This window comes from Canis lupus, chromosome X (genome assembly GCF_048164855.1).
Source record: "Canis lupus baileyi chromosome X, mCanLup2.hap1, whole genome shotgun sequence".
Lineage (NCBI taxonomy): Eukaryota > Metazoa > Chordata > Mammalia > Carnivora > Canidae > Canis > Canis lupus.
This window is the reverse complement of record NC_132876.1, coordinates 43,661,796-43,677,774: the sequence shown is the minus strand read 5'-3', so window position 1 is coordinate 43,677,774 and position 15,979 is coordinate 43,661,796. Positions and strand designations below refer to the sequence as shown.

The 15,979-nt window shown below is 44.6% G+C and overlaps 1 protein-coding gene across 2 annotated transcripts in view; it reads left to right on the top strand.

Moving 5' to 3' along the window:
* Positions 1 to 15,979, top strand: part of CLDN2 (claudin 2) — a 29,557-nt gene that overhangs the window by 9,942 nt on the left and 3,636 nt on the right. Inside the window, exon 1 of one of the 2 annotated variants that reach the window (XM_072818296.1) lies at positions 9,675 to 9,825. The exons of the other annotated variant lie outside the window; for it this stretch is intronic. The gene's annotated coding sequence lies outside the window, so the exon portion shown is untranslated. Of the gene's footprint in view, positions 1 to 9,674; positions 9,826 to 15,979 lie in introns of those variants that run through there. 2 annotated transcript variants of the gene reach the window in all.

Genomic DNA, 15,979 nt, shown 5'->3' with positions numbered 1-15,979 from the left:
CTGTCCAGCCTTGCCTGCCCCTCTGCTCCCCTCTGCACTAATACAGCCTCTTTCCCAGGCTGGCCAGAAGCCCCTGGAAGATGGGAATTCTCAGGAGTACATTCACTTCTCTTTTCTCTTTGGTCCCCCGGAGGCCTGCTGATGGCGCCTCAGTGAGGACAGACCTGGGTAACTAGTGACAGGATCTTCCTGGGAGGTGGGTCCTGCCAAGCTAATAAGAACAGCCACCAGCACTACAGAAATCAGTAGCATTTAGTGAGCACTCACGATGTGTTGGGCGCTGTGCTAAGCACTGAATTTCCTCATTACTGTATTTATACCTTACGAAGATCCTATGAGGTAGGCACTGTTGTTCGCTCCCTTTAATTAATTAATTAATCAGAGACATAGGCAGAGGGAGAAGCAGACTCCTTGTGGGGAGCCTGATGTGGGACTTGATCCCAGGACCCTGGGATCACGACCTGAGCCGAAGGCAGACGCTCAACCACTGAGCCACCCAGGCGTCCCTGTTGGCCCCCTTTAGAGATGAGTAGGAAACTGAGGCACAGACAGATGAAGTGACTTCCCAAATAGCTAACGAGTGGCAGAACAGAGATGGGAGCGCAGGTGTGCTTGCTTTCAACCCTCCAGGAGGTTGTAGAACACAGTTGTGTGGAGGGTGTCATTCCTGTAGCAGTTGCACCACCCCCCTACCACCTCGTGTGCTGCTGTGGAGTTGGGCAGATAGCAGAAGGGGGCCAGTGGAAGTGAGCAACTGGTGTCACAACCTGAGCAAAAGTCCCCCGCCCCCATCACCGGTGATCTGCAGGTGGGCGGATTGGTCAGTGGCTCCACCTCCCAACTACAAAAACTGGGTGCAGCTGGACCTACCCTCAGCGCTTCCTTCTTGAAGGTTCTTCACTCAGCCCTCACCAGCCACTGTTGTAGGGGGCTTGGGTCACCACTCTAGCTCAGGTCCCCATCATCTAGCATCTGTGTATCTGCGGCGGATCTTTATGTGGTAAAGTTTGGGCTCTAGACACCGATACACTCGGGTGTGTCCCAGCTCCAGCACTCAGCTGTGACCCAAGGCAAACAACTTGACCTCCCATTTCCCAGGGTCCCCATATGTGAAATGACATAAGGGTCCCTGCCTCGCAGGGTTGCAGTGAAGGTTGAATGAGAGAATTTATGGGTTTTTCAGTTGGATGCGTACTTAGTCCTTGACATATGTTGCCTGTTAGCACTATTATGATGATTCCTTTCTCCCCCCTACCCCCCTGCTCCACCACCGTGGTTAGGCAGAGCTTAGGCTTTGGAAATAGGCTGGAGTTGGAATCCCTCCTCGCTAGTTTACTGTCCAAGGTGCCCTTGGGTAAATTAACCAATTTCTCTGAGCCTCAGTGTCCTGGGGGTGGAAAGAGTAGTGCTGGAGGTGAGGATGAAATGAGATGCTGTAGGTAAAGAGATGCTGATTCTTTTGTCCCACTTTGCACACCTGGCCAGATTTGGCTTCATACAACACAGCTTTCATCCTGCTGCTACCCAGCACCAGCAAACCGTGACTGGTGGCATATGGCAGGCATATGTCTATTCATGGATTTCCCTGTATTTTCAGCCTCGCCTCCACCTCCATCCAGCATTCCCTCTCACATCCAGTGGGCCTGGTTGCTACACGGGGCCTGCATGTGATCCTCCCCCATGACTCAAAATCGACCTCTCCTTTCTAGGTCCCAGAGGCCTCCAAAATATGCCAATATTCACAGGCTTTTCACCTGAGCTCCATTTTCAGATGTGACAGGAGCCTCCCTATTGAAGTGATCAGGGAAGGGGCTTTGCCATTCCTCCTCCCTTCTAGAGGACTTGGTCCACAGCAGGTGCTCATTCCATGGGAATACAATGTCATTTGATGCCAGAGGAGCCGGTCTGAGAGTAACAAATTCAGTCTAGCAGAGCCTTGGGATTCTACTGTCGGGTAGCAAATAACCACGACAGGCATACAGGGGCCAGGAGGAGATTCTCTGTTAATATTTTGGCCTTCAATACAGAGCCTCCAAAATCCCAGGATGGGGGCGTTTTAGCGGGTACCTTTTGACTTGGTTGAGACAGCCCAGGAGTATGGCAGGTCAGGAGTAGAAGGGGCAGAGCAGATGTTCTCTAGAAAGTCTTTGCTCCATTTTATTCTCAGCTGCCTCCCCTATTGACAGGATGTTTCTAAGCCTGACTAAAGTCTCCAGGAGCTCCTGGCTGGCTCAGTGGTTGAGCATCTGCCTTCGGCTCATGTTGTGATCCTGGGATCGATCCCAGTGTTGGGCTCCTTGCTCAGGTGGGAAGTCTGCTTCTTCCTCTTCCACTGCCCCTTCTCCACCCCCTTCTCTCTCTCATAAATAAATAAAATCTTTTAAAAAAATATCGTTTCTTCTCTACCCTCCCTTTTACCTCCCCTTCCAGCTCTGTCCTAGACCAGCAGCCCTAACAGTGTGACCCAAAGATCACTGGAAGCCCCAAGATTCATTCACGGGATTCAGACAAAACTACTTTCATGATAATACTAAGATGTTATTTGCCATTTCACGGTGTTGACATTTGCCCTGAAGGGGCAAAAGCTATAGTGGGTAAAAATGCTGGCACCTTAGCACAGATCAAGGTGATGGTGCCAAACTAATATTCATGGTGTATTCTGGTAGATGAAATGCCAGTTTCACTTAAAAATGTCTTTTTCTTAATTTTTTTTTATTTGAGAGAGATCACAAGCAGGGGTAGGAATGGAGGTAGAAGCAGACTCCCCACTGAGCAGGGAGCCCTACGCCAGGCTCGATCCCAGGACCCTGGGATCATGACCTGAGCTGAAGGCAGACACTTAACCAACTGAGCCATCCAGGTGCCCTCACTTAAAAATGTTTTGGTGAAACAGTAAAGATAATTAATCTTTATTAAATTTCAACGCTTTGAGTACATGTCTTTTCAAATAGCCTGTGTGACAAAATAGGAACGGAGTATAAAACACTTCCACTGCATAGTGAGTTATGATGAGTGTCATGAGGAAAAGCACTTGCATGATTGCAAGCTAAACTAGCCAGTTTCTCATAGAACATTCTTTTTTTTTTTTAACTTGAAAGAACGATTAACAGACAAACTACAGTTATGCAGACTTGGGCCAGTGTTATGCTGAAAATGAATAAAGTGATTCTGTCGTCTCAAGGAAAACAACTGATAGTTTGTTGTCCTTGATAACATTTAAGCTTTCAAGTGAAAACCATAATTTTGGAAAGCTTTATCTGCTGCTGTGAGCTTGAGAGTTTCTCAATAACCTAAAAACATTTCTGATAAGATTAGTAGTGATATTAATGAATGCAGTTTTTTATATTGTATAATCATAAAATGAGTCAACAATTGGAAGATCTGTATAACTGGATAGGCCACTATTTTCCAAATGACTAATGCATAATGTTACCAAATTATGCATAGATAATAGATCCATTGAAAGTGCAAGATAGACCAGTGGATTTTAATGTAACAGAGTACAAAAAGTTCATTGATACAATTTCAGAGTTAACATCACAAATAAGCAATAGGAAACTACAACCTGTGAAGTTTAGGTGTAGTACCAAAGAAGAACATCCACAAGGTATTAGTTTTCTATTGCACTCATAAAAAATTACCACAAACTTAATATAGCAGCTACTTATTATTTCACAGTTCTGTAGGTCAGAAGACCAGGTTGGGCTCACCTGAGGTCTCTGCTTGGGGTCTCACAAGACTGAGGTCAAGTTGTCTTGTCGGCTGAGCTGGCCCTTATCTGGAGGGTCTGGGGAAAAGGTTTGCTTCCAGGCTCACTGAGAATGCTAGAAAAATCCAGTTCCTTCAGGTTGTAGGTCTGAGGTCCCCATTCCTTGCTGGCACTCTCCTTGGAAAAGACTCACATGATTATATTAGGCCCACCTGGATCATTTCTCTTTGCCAGATCACTAACATGACCATGGAAGTGATAACATTGTAAACACCTACTCTCAAAGGAGAGGAAATTTATACACAGGTGAGTGTCATATGGGAGTTATTCTTAGAATTCTGCCTAAAAATCTATTTAAACAATGCCCGTCTCTACTGACACATCTTCATGAGGTTAGATTTTCTTCATCTATTTTAACCACAAAACACATTGCAACAGACTAAATGCAAGAGCATATATGAGAATCCAGCTGCTTTTTTATTGAGTCAGATACACAACAGATTTGAAAAAATGTAATACGATGCTACTTTTCTTGCTGATTTTTTTGATTTGGAAAATAGTTATTTTTCATAAATATGTGTTACCTACTTTAACATGCAATGTGTTTATTGTTTTAAATGTAAAAATAAATAGTTTTGGGGTGCTTGGCTTGCTCAGTCAGTAGAGACCACAACTCTTGATCTCAGGGTTGTGACTTCTAGTCTCTAGGTGTAGAGACTACTTAAAAATAAAATCTTTAAAAAAATTAAAAAATTAAAGATAAATAGTTTTACACAAAGAAAACAAAAGCACTAATTCAAAAAGATATATGCATACCTCTATTTGTTGCAGCATTATTTATAATAGCCAAGATATGGAAGCAGCCCAAGTGTCCATCCATAAATAAATGGATAAATAAGCTGTAATGCGTGTGTGTATATATATACATATATATGTATATATATATGTATATATATATTCAGCCACAAAAAGGATGAAGTCTTGCCATTTGTGACAGAGGGTATTATGCTAAATGAAATAATTCAGACAAAGAAAGACCAACACCCTATAATTTCACTTGTATATGAAATATAACAAAATAAAATAAAACAAATAAAGGGGCACCTGGTTGGCTATCAGTAGAGCACAAGACTCTTGATCTCAAGATGTAAGTTCAAGTCCCATGTTAGGTGTAGAGATTACTTAAAAATAAAATCTTTTTTAAAAAACAAAACAAACAAAAAAGCAGAAAAAGACCAATAAATGCAGAGAACAAAATGATGGCCAAATGGAAGGGGGTGAGGGATGGGCAGAGTGGGTGAAGGGGGGTGGGAGGTACAGGCTTCCAGTTATGGAATGGATAAGTCATGGGAATAAAACACACAACATAGGGAATATAGTCAATGATATTGTAATAGTGTTGTGTGGTGACAGATGGTAGCTCTGCTTGTGGTGAGCACAGGATAATGTATATAGAAGTTGAATCACTTTGTTGTACGCCTCTAACGTTGTGGGTCAACTATATTACAGTAAATAGTTTTAAATTTTATCAGTTTTGGGGTACCTGGGTGGCTCCATCATTTAAGTGTCTGCCTTTGGCTCAGGTCATGATCTTGGGGTCCTGGGATCCAGCCCCATGTTGGGCTCCCTGCTCATTGAGGGGAGCCTACTTCTCCTTCTCCCTCTGCTCCTTCCCCCAGTTGTGCTCTCTCTCTCTCTCAAATAAATAAAATTAAAAAAATAAAATTTATCAGTTTAAATTTCTAATATGTTAAATATCATTATATATAACCCATAAAAAGGAAAGCTCTTTGGAGTTTTCAATGATTTTTTAAAGCTAATACCTTTTATTTGTTTCTTTTTAGATATACATGCATGTCATTTTAATATTCTGTGTGACAGAATGTGGAAGGACACATAAAATGTATGCCTTTGGGTGTGCGCTGCTATGGATTTTGATGAATGCATAAAGTCATACAACCATTCTGTAATGCTTCCAATATCCAAAGAATTCCCTATGCCACAGCATTGTGGTCAACCCCTTCCCCCATCACTAACCTCTGGCAACCACTAATCTGGTTTTGTCATTTCACGAATGTCATATAAATGGAATCATACAAAAATAAATAAATAAATAAATAAATAAATAAATAAATAAATAAATAAATAAATGGAATCACTATAAACAACCTTTTGAATCTGGCTTCTTTCAACATTGTACATTCGAGCTTCATCCATGTAGCTGCCTATATCCATAACACAATCCTTTTTGTGCTGCATAGTATTCCATTTATACAGATGAGCCACAGTTTATCCATTTACTAGTTGAAGGACATTGAGTTGATTCCTAATTAATAATTTTTAAGGGAGTAAAATCCTCCTGAGACCACAAATTTTGAGAGATGATGGTAATGTAATGGAAGCATCATTTTTACATGGGAAACGGGTAGATGGATAAAAGAGTCATATATTGGAGGTAGAATTGAAAGGATTTGCAGATCAGTTGAGATGGGTTAGGGAGGGCCAGAGAAAAAATGGTGAAATTAAGTATCACTCTGAGGTTCCTGGCTTAAACAGCTGGCTTTGTCAAATGAAGAAGACTGGGGGTGAATTGCTTTTAACTCAAAGGGAATCAAGGGTACAATTTTGGAGCTGTTGAGTTTGAGATGCTTTTCAGTTATCCTAACGGAGATGTCAGTATACAGGGTCTGGATTTCAAAGGAAATAGGGATTTGAAAGTCCTCTGAGTACATGAGAGATAAATGGGATCTCTGAGAGTGGGAATGCAGAGTGAGAAGGGAGGGAGAACTAGGTCAGGCTCCTGAGGAACACAGCTTTCTCAGAATCTACCAGAGTAGGAGGAGTTGATAAAGAAGCCAGAGAGATAGGAGGAACATCAGGGGAGGGTTGCATCACAGAGGCCAAGAGAAGCAAAGGCAGAGTGATCTGGGGCATTGAATGCTGTGTAGAGGTAAAGGAAGTGAGGGATTGAAAAGCGCCCATTGGATTCGGTGACATGGGGTGGGGTGGAGGGGTGTCGTTTGTGACCTTGATAAGAATTTCCTGGTTTGGTGGAATGAAAGGGATGGAATGTCTCAAATCCTCTCTCTGCCTGAGGTCCTACCTCCTTCTCCCATAATCTTCTCATCCCCGCCCCCTGTGCCCCTAGAATCTCTTATTTCTCCTTCTAGACTCGACTCCTTGTAGCACCATCTCCTCCCTCTCCCTCAAGACCTTGCATTATACAGACCTCTCTTAGATTTTGTTCCTCAAAGACCCATCTCCTGCCTCTCATTCTACTCTCTTTCCTGACCCACCTCTTCTCAGACTCTCATTTTCCTCCCTGTATTTTTTTTATTTATTTTTTATTGGTGTTCAATTTACTAACATACAGAATAACCCCCAGTGCCCGTCACCCATTCACTCCCACCCCCCGCCCTCCTCCCCTTCTACCACCCCTAGTTCGTTTCCCAGAGTTAGGAATATTTATGTTCTGTCTCCCTTTCTGATATTTCCCACACATTTCTTCTCCCTTCTCTTATATTCCCTTTCACTATTATTTATATTCCCAAATGTATTATGTCACAGCTCACTCCTCTCTTTGAGCACATACTGCTTTTCCCAGACTGCTACTTTTCACTCTCTTTTTTTCAGGACCCTTTCCTTCCTTCCACCCACTTAGGCTTGCTGGATCTCAGTAGGGGTCTTAGCTGGTCACTAAGGAGCCTCACAGACTCAACCCCAAGGAGTCATATTCTCTGGCAGGATTCCACCAGGATCTGACAGTGCTGACCTGTAGGAAACACAGCATTAAAACATAGTCCTTCCTTGAATGATTGCCAGGCTGGTAACCACATCCTGCCAACACAATGCCCTCATCCGCCCTGGCACCTGACACTGAGATTCTGCCTTTTCCTACCCTCAATTGCACAGAGTCACCCTGAGCTGATAAGGCGCCCCTCTACTACAAATTCTATTTTGCACTCAACTCACATGTCGCTCTTGCCAGAATGCTTTCCTATTCATTAGTCCAGCCTTGGGAAGTAAGCGGGCGAAGCATGGTGAAAGAAGATGTGAAGACTTGCCCCAGGTCACACAGCTGGTTAGAAGATTAGCCTGCTATCCCTCCCAGCCCTTTGGGTTTGCTTGCTTTCATGCTCCCCAAACTCCCCAGGCCTGAGCTCAGGCATGGATGCCCTTTTAGCCTGTTGCAGCCTGCCAAGGGGTAGCTCCCTGGAGAGACCCCTGCTCAGGAGCAGTACCCTACTTGCACTTTGCACTATAGCTCTGGACCACCTTGAGAAAGAGGATGATTTCTGATTTGCTTCACTGAATTCACATCAGGCCACAAATCTGTTTGTTTTGATATGACTTCAAAAATGGAGTACAGAGTAATGATTAAGAGCCGAGGGCCAGGGTTGCCGGGATCTGGTGCCCAGGCCTGGCTCGGCTCTGCAGTAGCTCAGTGAGGCAATGTATATGAGGACTCTCAGCAGAGTTCCTGACACCCAGCAAGTGTTCAACGAACGGTGACCACAAGCCTCATTATTTTTCCGTAGGAATCCTTGGGAGGCAGTCAGTGTAGTGTACTGGAAAATTTACTGAACCAGACATCTAGGGACCTAGATTCCAGGTCTAATTATTACTGCTCAACTTGGAATGCTGGGTGACCTATTCATTTCATCTCATTGGGCCTAGACTTTCTCATCTGCACATAGTAATGGCTGCCCTACCTTTGTAATATGATCTAGTAGCCTAAAGCATTCCGTATTCTGTGCAAAGATGTTAGGTTACAGGGAAAACATGGAAATTACAAAAAGGCCTACTAGTGAATGGTTTAATAAATTATATTTCCATACCACAGAATATAATGCAGCGAATCTTTACTTGACATGGGAATAAGGCCGTATCATATCATTGCATTGTTTAGAAATGATAGAAGGTTACGGAACTGTAGGGTAAAATGCGACTCAACTGGGTAAAAATATTTCTATTCACATCTTCTATGGCACATCAAAATGTTAAAATGATTAGCAGGATATCCCTTGCCAGTAGTATTATGAGGACCTCTAGTTTCTCCTTTATATTTTATTTTCTGAATTTTTGGCAGTAACATCCAGTATGTTTCTAATCAGGAAAACAGGGACGCCTGAGTGGCTCAGTGGTTAAGCATCTGCCTTTGGCTCAGGTCGTGATCCTGGAGTCCCGGGATTGAGTCCCACATTAGACTCCCTGCAGGGAGCCTGCTTCTCCCTCTGACTATGTCTCTCTCTCTCTCCTCTGTGTTTCTCATGAATAAATAAACAAAATCTCAAAATGAAAAGAAAACAGCAAAAAACAGACAGAAAAGCTTTCTCTTGCTCCATCTGGAGAGGCAACCCCATCACTGCTCTCCATGTCACAAAAGTTTTGAGGGACCCAAATGGCACTGGGGTGTGGTACTGCTGTGTATGCGACAAAGGGGAGGCCCATGGTAAGCACAGCTGCTTTGGCCTCACCTTGTCGGGAACTGCTCTCTGGAACCCACCAGAGTCTGAACTAGAGTACCGCATACTGGCCTTTGCACTTTGGGGTGAACCTCTGGGGTGGGGTAGGTCCAGGAGCTTGGTGGAGAAGGAAGCTGAATGGAAGAGCCCATGGGGCTGCAGGCAGTGCAAGACTGCTTGGGCACTAGCTCACCAGGGCCGTGTTTATGAGGCTTACTCCCTGCTGGGCCTCAGGGCCCACAGCCAGGGACACCTAATGGGCCCCCTCTTCTCTCTACCCCTGAAGCTGGAATGTTCCAAATTCCTCCTCCTTGGGCCAAACCCCTCTCCCCCACACAAGGCCTCCCCTGGTCTTGCAGAGGTCACCACACAAAAGCCCAGCTGGAGTTTTTGACAGGAAAAAGCTCACTAAACTTTTTTTAAGCACCTCAATGTTCCACGGACTCCAGGGGTTTAATTCTGATCTGTAATAAGTCTCTGACCCAAGGCTGAGATTTGTGGATGGATTTTGCAAAGCTGCGGCTAACAATTAGAAATCCTTTATCACCTCAGCCTGGAGCCCCTTGAACCTTACGCGCCCCTCCCTCGGGAAACTTCCCTCCCACTCCAGAGCCATACAGCTCCTCCAAGACTCTGCAAAAGGACTCCTTCGTAAGTGCCTCAATTCTGCTTTATTTGCTGCTTTTTAAACTCACCTGTGGGCTCTTGTTTCCTAGTTGTTACCCGTTTAGCCCATGGTGTAGCCGTGCTGGGCCACCTTGGGTTTCTGAGGGAAGGGCATGGGAGGAAATGTTCAGGTGGCACCTGGGTTGGTAGTGTTTGTTTCCTCAAGGCGACCACAAAGTTTCCAGTGTTTGAAACTACAAGGGCCAGAGGAAGCGCTCTCCAAAGCAGATAATTTCTGAATGGAGCTTTTGAGGACTGAGATACAAGGTTGGGGGGGCGAGGTACAGTTTACTGCCCCCCATGTGGTGAACTGGAGGGGCCAAAGGAGGACCGGGAGGGGGACCCTCTCCCAGCCAGCTTCAGTGTCTTCTTCCACCCTGAAACCTCAGGGAATCAACAGAAGGTGGGTTTCTGAGTGAAGTTGGGAAGTCTCCCCCTTAACCTCTAAAATAACCCTTCCCCCACTGGTCTGTGAGTCTGTCAGAACTTCCTGCTTTCCATAAAAGGACATCCTGACATTTTCCATAAAATGGAGGGTCCTGTGCTCAGTGAGATAAGTCAGGGAGAGAAACCAAATATGGTATGAGCTCAGCTATATGTGCAATCTGAAACAAACCTAAGTTCCTAGATACAGAGAACAGACTGGTGGTTGTCAGAGGTGGGGGTGTGGATAGGAGTAAAATGGGTGAAGGGGGGGTCAGAGAGTGCCAACTCCCAGCTACAAGGTTAAGAAATCCTGGGTATATCATGTGCAGCATGGTGACTGAAGCTACCAGTGCTGTGCTATCTGAAGATTGCTCAGAGACAGTAGATCCTAAAAGTTCTCACCAAAGGAAAACAAATCTGTAGCTATGTAAGGTGGTGGAGGTGGACTGAACTTACCGTCATGGTCACTTTGAAATGCGGTTATATGTCAAATCATTATGCTGTGCACCTGAAATTAATGCAGTGTGATGTGCCAATTCTATCTCCATACAAATAGAAACTTCCTCTTTGGACTGAGGCTTTATTCTCTTCAAGTGTCCTCTTTGAAAACAGAGCTGGAAACAGAACATGAGCCGTGCTTAGAGCTAGAGAGATGGTGGATGATGTCTGTGTTCTAGAGTCGGCCTTTCTGTGTTTTTTAGCAGTGTAAAGTGAGAATGTTTTGCTTTGATGATCAGGGCAGAAATGAACTTCTTTTTAAAGCAATTAGAACATCCCTCAATCCAGTTGTTGTTCCCTGAGGGAACTGCTCTGAGGATACACTTACCAGAAAGCAGGGCTTCAGAGGAATGGCTTTGCCACTTACTAGAGCCCTAAGCAGCTGCTGATTAGGTGCAGAGAGGAGAGCAGGTGTCTTGGATTCCTGTGAGGAGCTGTCCGATTGGGGGTTGGAGAAACAAGGCCAATTGGCAGAAGAGGGCTATGGTGGCCTCCATCACTCCCCAGGACACCACATCAGCTCCTTCCTTGAGCCTGAGAAGCCTCACCTATCTTACCCTGTTCAGTTTTACGAGACCCCAAAGAAGGGGTGCCATGCACAAGACTTGGGGTGAGAACTCGGAAAAGGCAGGGCAAGGATCCAGGCAAGAAGGCGTTAATTCAGGAGCTGCTGCCAGGTTTGACCCTCCTAATCCTCTCCTGCAGTTCCAATCCCTCCCCTAAGGAAGATTAGGTAAGGATCCTAAATGAAGCCTTCTCGACCAGCCCTTGGGCCATGGAGTGTGTTGGTCTCATGCCCAGAAGACAAATTCAGCTGTCAAGGCCTAGAGTTTTCTGTTCCTCCGAAGCAGCCAGGGTCTGATTTCTAGGAGGACCTCTGAATTGACAGGGGTGTCCTTTAAAGCTGCCTGCTTCTAATAACAGCTGTTCAGTCTTCTATATTTGTCACCGTGGCTTCCTGTCCCCATTTCCTTAATTGAGACTTGAAACCTTGGAGATGAGAAACTGGAGCCTGGCGAATTTAGGGGACTTCCTTAACAGGTTCCAGGGAGACCTGAGACTAGAAGTCAGTCTTTTGATTCTCAGGTCAGGACTCTTTCTTTGAGCCATCTACTGCTCATAACACTAACAAAAACAGAATCTAGCCTGGCACACTACCTAACTGCCCCCTATCTTGTCTACCCCTGCTTTCCTGACCCTGCCTGAAAGATGACCTCCTTTGGGCCATTTCTCCCAATTGAATAAGTTCCAACAACTAGTTCTACTTCCTTCCCAGCCATGCCAAGACAGACTCCTGAGACTCCAAGCCTTCGTGATGGCATTTTTAAAATTCTGCCCTCCCCAAACTCCTTTTCCTACTTATGCACCAGGACTGACTCTGGGGAGAAGGTCTCCTCTTGAAGACACTACCAACTCTCATGGGAAATCCAAGCTGGGCTCTCATGTCAGCATCCCAACAAGCCTGGAGCAGGAGCTACTCTTCTGGGAGGCAGCGGGTCTGCTCTCTAAAAACCTCAAGGTAGCTCACCGACACTCACTGGAAACCCATATATATAGATAGGAAATAAAAAGGAAAAGTATGTAACACAACCTTGGTTTAGAAGAGGGAGTCCAAGGAAGGTTTCAAGGGAAGGATAGTCCTGAATAATGACCAACAATTATCCAAGCAAAATTTGGATGGTAGAATAGCATACTCAAGGTCTTAGAGACAGAGAGAAAGGCAAATTCAGGGAAGTACACACTTTTGTGGCTAGATTATGTGTGTGTATGTGTGGCCATGCACATGTGTGTGGGTGAGCATAAAGCATGAGGTTGGAGGTTACTGGTGGGAAATGAGGCTGGAAAGAAAACCAGGAGCCAGACAATGGAGGGCCTTCCTGGTTTCCCCATGCTAGAGAGTTCCAACTTTGTCTTGAAAGCAATTAAGAGGGCCTGAAGTTTTTAAAGCATGGCGAAGTGGTGGTGTGGAGTGTAGGATTAGATTTCTATTTTAGAAAGATCGTTGGCTACTGGATGGATAATTGATTGCAGAAGTGGAATTAGACCAGTCTGAGGTGCCCATGAGATTTCTAATTTCAAACTGAAGTTTACATAGTGGAGATAGAAGTGGATGCATTCAGAACATATTTTAAAGGTAAATCTGATGGGACTTTATAATTGGTTACATGTCAAGAAGAGGGGAGGAATCAAGGATGCTTGGCTTGAGTTGCTGGATGAAGGATGGCCCTAGTGAGATAGGGAACATGGTGTGCAGAATTGTTTGAAGATAGGGAAGACAGCAGATGATTTTAGCTTTGCAAATGTTGAGTTTGAGATGCCATGAAAATATTCAGATGGGGTCATTCCAAATGCTGTTAATTATACAAATCTTGAGTTCATGGGAGAGATCTGTCCCAGAGATACGGATTCAGGAATCATTTAGCATAGAGACAGATTGATGAAACCACCCCTAGAGAATGTGAGGGATGAGAAGAGAAGTCTAAAACTCCAGATGAGACTCTGCAGGGAATATTAAGATTTATACTGAGGGCACAAGAAGAAAAACTTATAAAGAAGATTAGGGGATGCCTGAGTGGCTTGGTGGTTGAGTGTCTGCCTTCGGCTCAGGGCGTGATCCTAGGGTCCTGGGATCGAGTCCCACATCAGGCTCCCCACGGGAGCCTGCCTTTGTCTCTGCCTCTCTCTCTCTCTCTCTCTCTCTCTCTCTCTCTCTCTGTGTGTCTCTCATGAATAAATAAAATCTTTAAAAAAAGAGGACTTAGAAGCATCATTTTGAGGGGCAGGGAAAACCAGGAGTGGTATCACAGAAAACAAAGGTGAATACACTTTTATGAAGGAGAGGGACAAAGTGAGATGACAGATCTGGGGACAAGAAAACTGTGGGCAACCTTAGTGTTAGGGAAGGGCTAATGGCAGAAACCAGACTGCAGAGGCTTGAGCAGTGGGTGGGATGGGAAAGAAGTAGAGACATCAACATAAAATGGCTCTTTCAGGAACCTCAATTGTAAGAAAATGATGAGGATAAGGTAGTAGTCTCACAGGGAGGACGTCGGGTAGGGAGGTAAAAAAAAAAAACAAGTCACCAGGAGATGCTCACCAGGGAAAAGTAGAAGGATTTGCAAGCAGCACTGAAGGTGCCATTGAAAGGCACAGTCATGATCAAGATAGGGTAGAATTGTAGCAGCTTAGTGGTAAGAAGACCAATGCATAGAAAGGACCTGTGCATTGTCACTGCTGGTGAGCACCAGAGCTGAGATTTCAAACTAGATTTCCCTCCCCATCCCATCAGACGCGTGTTGGCTCCTACTCAGCTCTGCTCTGCATCAACATTGGCCTTGTTGTGTCCATCAGCAATAAAGAGTATTGACTGGCAGCTCTGTGCCTGATTCTGCAGAGGCACAACAGAAGTTTAATCTAAGTTTAAAATATTGAATAATTAATCAGTTTAATATATTTCCTCCCTCAACTGGTTTAGAATTGAAAGAGACAAGACATTCAGCAAATGCCTATACAGAAAATAGGAAACTCTTTTTCTCTCTTTCTCTCTCTCTGGCTCTCTTTCTCTGTGTCTATGCTTTCTCTCCCTCTCTCTTCTCCCTTTCTGTCTCTCTCCCTCTTCATTTCCCTCCTTCCTTCAGTTCCTTCTCTCAACTTTATTTTTTCTTTTAAAGATTATTTATTTATTTATTCATGAGAGACACAAAGAGAGAGGCAAAGACATAGGCAGAGGGAGAAGCAGACTCCCTGTGAGAAGTTTGATGTGGGACTCGATCCCAGGACCCTGGGATCACATGAGTCAAAGGCAGACACTCAGCCACTGAGCCACCCAGGTGCCCCAGAAGTATAAGGGTTTAAATAGGAAACACCTACCCTCAGCACCTACCACAAAACATCATGACAATTTAGTTGACACGTATAGAGTACTTATAATGGTCACATCGGAAGCACTATATAATTGTTATTATTATTATTATTATTATTATTATTATTATTATTAGTGTTATTACTACTGTACTACCACGATGGGGTTAAGGAAACACAGAATGCTGCAAGAACATGGAGGACGGGCATTTGACCCAAGCCAGAGGAAGAGACATAAGAGTTGAACCCTAAACAGAGAGAAGGCAGTAAACCGAGGGAGAATGCTGGGCATCCTGCACAGAAGGAACAGCCTCCACTCAGATTTGGAAGCAAAAGACAAGATGACATGATTGAGGAACTGAGAATAAGTTAGTTCAGCAAGAATATGAGGAGGACAATGGCAAGAGATGAAGCTTGAGAGGTCATAGAGCACAAACAAGTTTGGACTTTATCCTTTAGCCAATGAGGAGCCACTGGAATGTTTTCTGTAGACACTTGATCAGATTAATGTGTTGAAAGATCACCTTGACAACGACGTGCAGAATGAATTGTAAGAGACTAGACTGGAAATGAGACCAGTTAGGAAGTCACTGCTACAGTCTGGGGAAGAGGGGATGGTGAAGCACTGACCCGGGCAAGTAGAAGTAGGAATGGGGAGAAGGGTGCCATGGATTTGAGGTGTATACAAGAGGTGGAGTTGGTGAGATATTGACCATGGAAGGTGAGGAATCAGCATGAAAGAGGTGTCAAGAATCACTCTCGGGCTTTTGGTCTGGTGCAAGGGAATGGGTAGAGTTATCTTTCAGTGATCATAGGGGACTCAGGGAAGAACTGTTTGGGAAAGTGTGCATTAGGAGAGGTGAAGAGTTCTCTTTTGAACGTGTCAAATTTGAGGTGCCTATGGCATTTCCAGATGGACCTGGAATTAAAGATTTATTTATTTATTTGAGGTGGGGTGGGCCTCAGGGAGAGGGAGAGAGAAAATCTCAAGCATACTCCCCATTGAGCCCAGACCCCGACATGGGACTCAATCTCATAACCCCAAGATCATGACCTGAGCTGAAGTCAAGAGTTAGACACTTCACCAACTGAGCCAACCGGGCACCCCAAAGTGGATATTTTACATAGGTGATTGCTCTGGCAGTCTTGAAGCTCAGGAGGAAGATCTATGATGGAAATTCAGATTTGGAAGTGTCAGTGGATGGGTTGGAGATTAAGTCATGGGGGTGGGTTAGGTCCACTTAAGATTAAGTCATGCAGCGTATTTGCTCAGGGACAGAATGTTGGCTGAGGAAAGAATGGACTCCTGAGGAATACTCAACATTTAAAAGATGGTGAGCCTTGGCAAGAGTGT